Here is an 8594-nt window from a genome sequence, read left to right as displayed (position 1 = left end):
ACCCACACCGTGTGTCAGGGAGGTCCTGACGAAGACAGTGGTGTGGTAATTTTTGCCCTACCCCATCCCAAAGCTGAGATATAGGGACATGTTGCGCTGCATAAAATGTATAACTGTAAATTTCATGATGGGATTCCTACTTCCAGTGAAGCTAGGTAAACCCATGAGTAGAAGGGTGCGATCAGAAAGTCCTAGTCAGTCCAATATATCCTACACTGCATCTGTATTTTGCTTTATTGGACGTATAACAAGTTTATAAATTTAATTCCAATATATTCAACACCAATAAACCTATTGAGCGAAAATCCCAGTTACGTAAGTCCTCATATCTCAGATTTTGGATGAGATAGGCTGAAAATATTCACTCCCCTGTGTAAGTCAGGACCTGCTCAATCAACATCGTGAGTTTGGAAGAAATCTGAGATGGTCAAAAATTTAGTCTAAAAAAACACAAAGGGGTACCCCTTAGTGTTTTTTTGGGTGAAATATGTGACCTCCTCATATCTTCTTCAAACCCACACCGTGTGTCAGGGAGGTCCTGACGAAGACAGTGGTGTGGTAATTGTTGCCCTACCACATCCCAAAGCTGAGATATAGGGACATGTTGTGCTGCATAAAATGTATAACTGTAAATTTCATGATGGGATTCCTACTTCCAGTGAAGCTAGGTAAATACATGAGTAGAAGGGTGCGATCAGAAAAGCCTAGTCAGTCCAATATATCCTACATTGCATCTGTATTTTGCTTTATTGGACGTATAACAAGTTCATTCATTTAATTCCAATATATTCAACACCAATAAACCTATTGAAAGAAAATCCCAGTTACGTAAGTCCTCATATCTCAGCTTTGGGATGAGATATACTGAAAATAATCACACCCCTGTGTAAGACAGGACCTGCTTAATCAACATCGTGAGTTTGAAAGAAATCTGAGACGGTCAACAGTTTAGTCTAAAAAAACACAAAGGGGTACCCCTTAGTGTTTTTTTGGGTGAAATATGTGACCTCCTCATATCTTCTTCAAACCAACACCGTGTGTCAGGGAGGATCTTACGAAGACAGTGTTTTGGTAATTATTGCCCTACCACATCCCAAAGCTGAGATATAGGGACATGTTGTGCTGCATAAAATGTATAACTGTAAATTTCATGATGGGATTCCTACTTCCAGTGAAGCTAGGTAAACACGAGAGTAGAAGGGTGTGATCAGAAAAGCCTAGTCAGTCCAATATATCCTACATTGCATCTGTACTTTGCTTTATTGGAGGTATAACAAGCTCATAAATTTAATTCCAATATATTCAACACCAATAAACCTATTGAGAGAAAATCCCAGTTACATTAATCTTCATATCTCAGCTTTGGGTTGAGATAGGCTGAAAATAATCACATCTTTGTGTAAGTCAGGACCTGCTTAATCAACATCGTGAGTTTGAAAGAAAACTGAGACGGTCAACAGTTTAGTCTAAAAAAACACAAAGGGGTACCCCTTAGTGTTTTTTTTGGGGTGAAAAAAGTGACCTCCTCAGATCTGCTTCAAACTCACACCATTTGTCAGGGAGGTCCTGACGTAGAGAGTGGTGTGGTAATTTTTGCCCTACCACATACCAAAGCTGAGATATAGGGACATGTTGCGCTGCATAAAATGTATAACTGTAAATTTCATGATGGGATTCCTACTTCCAGTGAAGCTAGGTAAACCCATGAGTAGAAGGGTGAGATAAGAAAAGCCTAGTCAGTCCAATATACTCTACACTGCATCTTTATTTTGCTTTATTGGATGTATAACGAGTTCATACATTTAATTCCAATATATTCAACACCAATAAACCTATTGAGAGAAAATCCCAGTTACGTAAGTCCTCATATCTCAGCTTTGGGATGAGATAGACTGACAATAATCACACCTCTGTGTAAGTCAGGACCTGCTTAATCAACATCGTGAGTTTGGAAGAAATCTGAGACGGTCAAAAATTTAGTCTAAAAAAACACAAAGGGGTACCGCTTAGTGTTTTTTTGGGTGAAAAAAGTGACCTCCTCAGATCTGCTTCAAACCCACACCGTGTATCAGCGAGGTCCTGACGAAGAGAGTGGTTTGGTAATTTTTGCCCTACCACATCCCAAAGCTGAGATATAGGGACATGTTTTGCTGCATAAAATGTATAACTGTAAATTTCATGATGGGAATCCTACTTCCAGTGAAGCTAGGTAAACCCATGAGCAGAAGGGTGCGATCAGAAAATACTAGTCAGTCCAATATATCCTACACTGCATCTGTATTTTGCTTTATTGGACGTATAACAAGTTCATACATTTAATTCCAATATATTCAACACCAATAAACCTATTGAGAGAAAATCCCAGTTACATTAGTCCTCATATCTCAGCTTTGGAATGAGATAGGCTGAAAATAATCACACACCTGTGTTAGTCTGGATCTGCTTAATCAACATCGTGAGTTTGAAAGAAATCTGAGACGTTCAACAGTTTAGTCTAAATAAACACAAAGGGGTACCCCTTAGTGTGTTTTTTTTGGGTGAAATAAGTGACCTCCTCAGATCTTCTTCAAACCCACACCGTGTATCAGCGAGGTCCTGACGAAGAGAGTGGTGTGGTAATTTTTGCCCTACCACATCCCAAAGCTGAGACATAGGAACATGTTGTGCTGCATAAAATGTATAACTGTAAATTTCATGATGGGATTCCTACTTCCAGTGAAGCTAGGTAAACCCATGAGTAGAAGGGTGAGATTAGAAAAGCCTAGTCAGTCCAATATACTCTACACTGCATCTTTATTTTGCTTTATTGGACGTATAACGAGTTCATACATTTAATTCCAATATATTCAACACCAATAAACCTATTGAGAGAAAATCCCAGTTACGTAAGTCCTCATATCTCAGCTTTGGGATGAGATAGACTGAAAATAATCACACCTCTGTGTAAGTCAGGACCTGCTTAATCAACATCGTGAGTTTGGAAGAAATCTGAGACGGTCAAAAATTTAGTCTAAAAAAACACAAAGGGGTACCGCTTAGTGTTTTTTTGGGTGAAAAAAGTGACCTCCTCAAATCTGCTTCAAACCCACACCGTGTATCAGCGAGGTCCTGACGAAGAGAGTGGTGTGGTAATTTTTGCCCTACCACATCCCAAAGCTGAGATATAGGGACATGTTTTGCTGCATAAAATGTATAACTGTAAATTTCATGATGGGAATCCTACTTCCAGTGAAGCTAGGTAAACCCATGAGTAGAAGGGTGCGATCAGAAAATACTAGTCAGTCCAATATATCCTACACTGCATCTGTATTTTGCTTTATTGGACGTATAACAAGTTCATACATTTAATTCCAATATATTCAACACCAATAAACCTATTGAGAGAAAATCCCAGTTACATTAGTCCTCATATCTCAGCTTTGTGATGAGATAGGCTGAAAATAATCACACACCTGTGTTAGTCTGGATCTGCTTAATCAACATCGTGAGTTTGAAAGAAATCTGAGACGGTCAACAGTTTAGTCTAAAAAAACACAAAGGGGCACCCCTTAGTGTGTTTTTTTTGGGTGAAATAAGTGACCTCCTCAGATCTTCTTCAAACCCACACCGTGTATCAGCGAGGTCCTGACGAAGAGAGTGGTGTGGTAATTTTTGCCCTACCACATCCCAAAGCTGAGACATAGGAACATGTTGTGCTGCATAAAATGTATAACTGTAAATTTCATGATGGGATTCCTACTTCCAGTGAAGCTAGGTAAACCCATGAGTAGAAGGGTGAGATTAGAAAAGCCTAGTCAGTCCAATATACTCTACACTGCATCTTTATTTTGCTTTATTGGACGTATAACGAGTTCATACATTTAATTCCAATATATTCAACACCAATAAACCTATTGAGAGAAAATCCCAGTTACGTAAGTCCTCATATCTCAGCTTTGGGATGAGATAGACTGAAAATAATCACACCTCTGTGTAAGTCAGGACCTGCTTAATCAACATCGTGAGTTTGGAAGAAATCTGAGACGGTCAAAAATTTAGTCTAAAAAAACACAAAGGGGTACCGCTTAGTGTTTTTTTGGGTGAAAAAAGTGACCTCCTCAGATCTGCTTCAAACCCACACCGTGTATCAGCGAGGTCCTGACGAAGAGAGTGGTGTGGTAATTTTTGCCCTACCACATCCCAAAGCTGAGATATATGGACATGTTTTGCTGCATAAAATGTATAACTGTAAATTTCATGATGGGATTCCTACTTCCAGTGAAGCTAGGTAAACCCATGAGTAGAAGGGTGAGATAAGAAAAGCCTAGTCAGTCCAATATACTCTACACTGCATCTTTATTTTGCTTTATTGGACGTATAACAAGTTCATACATTTAATTCCAATATATTCAACACCAATAAACCTATTGAGAGAAAATCCCAGTTACGTAAGTCCTCATATCTCAGCTTTGGGATGAGATAGACTGAAAAAAATCACACCTCTGTGTAAGCCAGGACCTGCTTAATCAACATCGTGAGTTTGGAAGAAATCTGAGACGGTCAACAATTTAGTCTAAAAAAACACAAAGGGGTACCGCTTAGTGTTTTTTTGGGTGAAAAAAGTGACCTCCTCATATCTTCTTCAAACCCACACCGTGTGTCAGGGAGGTCCTGACGAGGACAGTGGTGTGGTAATTGTTGCCCTACCACATCCCAAAGCTGAGATATAGGGACATGTTGTGCTGCATAAAATGTATAACTGTAAATTTCATGATGGGATTCCTACTTCCAGTGAAGCTAGGTAAACCCATGAGTAGAAGGGTGCAATCAGAAAATCCTAGTCAGTCCAATATATCCTACACTGCATCTGTATTTTGCTTTATTGGACGTATAACAAGTTCATTCATTTAATTCCAATATATTCAACACCAATAAACCTATTGAGAGAAAATCCCAGTTACGTAAGTCCTCATATCTCAGCTTTGGGATGAGATATACTGAAAATAATCACACCCCTGTGTAAGTCAGGACCTGCTTAATCAACATCGTGAGTTTGAAAGAAATCTGAGACGGTCAACAGTTTAGTCTAAAAAAACACAAAGGGGTACCCCTTAGTGTTTTTTTGGGTGAAATATGTGACCTCCTCATATCTTCTTCAAACCCACACCGTGTGTCAGGGAGGATCTTACGAAGACAGTGTTTTGGTAATTATTGCCCTACCACATCCCAAAGCTGAGATATAGGGACATGTTGTGCTGCATAAAATGTATAACTGTAAATTTCATGATGGGATTCCTACTTCCAGTGAAGCTAGGTAAACACATGAGTAGAAGGGTGCAATCAGAAAAGCCTAGTCAGTCCAATATATCCTACATTGTATCTGTATTTTGCTTTATTGGACGTATAACAAGCTCATAAATTTAATTCCAATATGTTCAACACCAATAAACCTATTGAGCGAAAATCCCAGTTATTTTAGTCCTCATATCTCAGCTTTGGGGTGAGATAAGCTGAAAATAATCACACCTTTGTGTAAGTCAGGACCTGCTTAATCAACATCATGAGTTTGGAAGAAATCTGAGACGGTCAAAAATTTAGACTAAAAAAACACAAAGGGGTACCCCTTAGTGTTTTTTTTGGGTGACATATGTGACCTCCTCAGATCTGCTTCAAACTCAAACCATGTGTCAGGGAGGATCTTACGAAGACAGTGTTTTGGTATTTATTGCCCTACCACATCCCAAAGCTGAGATATAGGGACATGTTGTGCTGCATAAAATGTATAACTGTAAATTTCATGATGGGATTCCTACTTCCAGTGAAGCTAGGTAAACACGAGAGTAGAAGGGTGTGATCAGAAAAGCCTAGTCAGTCCAATATATCCTACATTGCATCTGTACTTTGCTTTATTGGATGTATAACAAGCACATAAATTTAATTCCAATATATTCAACACCAATAAACCTATTGAGCGAAAATCCTAGATACGTTAGTCCTCATATCTCAGCTTTGGGATGAGATAGGCTGAAAATTATCACGCCCTTGTGTAAGTCAGGACCTGCACAATCAACATCGTGAGTTTGGAAGAAATCTGAGACTGTCAAAAATTTAGTCTAAAAAAACACAAAGGGGTACCCCTTAGTGTTTTTTTGGGTGAAATATGTGACCTCCTCATATCTTCTTCAAACCCACACCGTGTGTCAGGGAGGTCCTGACAAAGACAGTGGTGTGGTAATTTTTGCCCTACCCCATCCCAATGCTGAGATATAGGGACATGTTGAGCTGCATAAAATGTATAACTGTAAATTTCATGATGGGATTCCTACTTCCAGTGAAGCTAGGTAAACACATGAGTAGAAGGGTGCAATCAGAAAAGCCTAGTCAGTCCAATATATCCTACATTGTATCTGTATTTTGCTTTATTGGACGTATAACAAGCTCATAAATTTAATTCCAATATGTTCAACACCAATAAACCTATTGAGCGAAAATCCCAGTTATGTTAGTCCTCATATCTCAGCTTTGTGATGAGATAGGCTGAAAATAATCACACACCTGTGTTAGTCTGGATCTGCTTAATCAACATCGTGAGTTTGAAAGAAATCTGAGACGGTCAACAGTTTAGTCTAAAAAAACACAAAGGGGCACCCCTTAGTGTGTTTTTTTTGGGTGAAATAAGTGACCTCCTCAGATCTTCTTCAAACCCACACCGTGTATCAGCGAGGTCCTGACGAAGAGAGTGGTGTGGTAATTTTTGCCCTACCACATCCCAAAGCTGAGACATAGGAACATGTTGTGCTGCATAAAATGTATAACTGTAAATTTCATGATGGGATTCCTACTTCCAGTGAAGCTAGGTAAACCCATGAGTAGAAGGGTGAGATTAGAAAAGCCTAGTCAGTCCAATATACTCTACACTGCATCTTTATTTTGCTTTATTGGACGTATAACGAGTTCATACATTTAATTCCAATATATTCAACACCAATAAACCTATTGAGAGAAAATCCCAGTTACGTAAGTCCTCATATCTCAGCTTTGGGATGAGATAGACTGAAAATAATCACACCTCTGTGTAAGTCAGGACCTGCTTAATCAACATCGTGAGTTTGGAAGAAATCTGAGACGGTCAAAAATTTAGTCTAAAAAAACACAAAGGGGTACCGCTTAGTGTTTTTTTGGGTGAAAAAAGTGACCTCCTCAGATCTGCTTCAAACCCACACCGTGTATCAGCGAGGTCCTGACGAAGAGAGTGGTGTGGTAATTTTTGCCCTACCACATCCCAAAGCTGAGATATATGGACATGTTTTGCTGCATAAAATGTATAACTGTAAATTTCATGATGGGATTCCTACTTCCAGTGAAGCTAGGTAAACCCATGAGTAGAAGGGTGAGATAAGAAAAGCCTAGTCAGTCCAATATACTCTACACTGCATCTTTATTTTGCTTTATTGGACGTATAACAAGTTCATACATTTAATTCCAATATATTCAACACCAATAAACCTATTGAGAGAAAATCCCAGTTACGTAAGTCCTCATATCTCAGCTTTGGGATGAGATAGACTGAAAAAAATCACACCTCTGTGTAAGCCAGGACCTGCTTAATCAACATCGTGAGTTTGGAAGAAATCTGAGACGGTCAACAATTTAGTCTAAAAAAACACAAAGGGGTACCGCTTAGTGTTTTTTTGGGTGAAAAAAGTGACCTCCTCATATCTTCTTCAAACCCACACCGTGTGTCAGGGAGGTCCTGACGAGGACAGTGGTGTGGTAATTGTTGCCCTACCACATCCCAAAGCTGAGATATAGGGACATGTTGTGCTGCATAAAATGTATAACTGTAAATTTCATGATGGGATTCCTACTTCCAGTGAAGCTAGGTAAACCCATGAGTAGAAGGGTGCAATCAGAAAATCCTAGTCAGTCCAATATATCCTACACTGCATCTGTATTTTGCTTTATTGGACGTATAACAAGTTCATTCATTTAATTCCAATATATTCAACACCAATAAACCTATTGAGAGAAAATCCCAGTTACGTAAGTCCTCATATCTCAGCTTTGGGATGAGATATACTGAAAATAATCACACCCCTGTGTAAGTCAGGACCTGCTTAATCAACATCGTGAGTTTGAAAGAAATCTGAGACGGTCAACAGTTTAGTCTAAAAAAACACAAAGGGGTACCCCTTAGTGTTTTTTTGGGTGAAATATGTGACCTCCTCATATCTTCTTCAAACCCACACCGTGTGTCAGGGAGGATCTTACGAAGACAGTGTTTTGGTAATTATTGCCCTACCACATCCCAAAGCTGAGATATAGGGACATGTTGTGCTGCATAAAATGTATAACTGTAAATTTCATGATGGGATTCCTACTTCCAGTGAAGCTAGGTAAACACATGAGTAGAAGGGTGCAATCAGAAAAGCCTAGTCAGTCCAATATATCCTACATTGTATCTGTATTTTGCTTTATTGGACGTATAACAAGCTCATAAATTTAATTCCAATATGTTCAACACCAATAAACCTATTGAGCGAAAATCCCAGTTATTTTAGTCCTCATATCTCAGCTTTGGGGTGAGATAAGCTGAAAATAATCACACCTTTGTG

Source organism: Hoplias malabaricus, unplaced genomic scaffold, assembly GCF_029633855.1.
Source record: "Hoplias malabaricus isolate fHopMal1 unplaced genomic scaffold, fHopMal1.hap1 scaffold_160, whole genome shotgun sequence".
Classification (NCBI taxonomy): Eukaryota; Metazoa; Chordata; class Actinopteri; order Characiformes; family Erythrinidae; genus Hoplias; species Hoplias malabaricus.
This window is presented reverse-complemented; position numbering follows the sequence as displayed.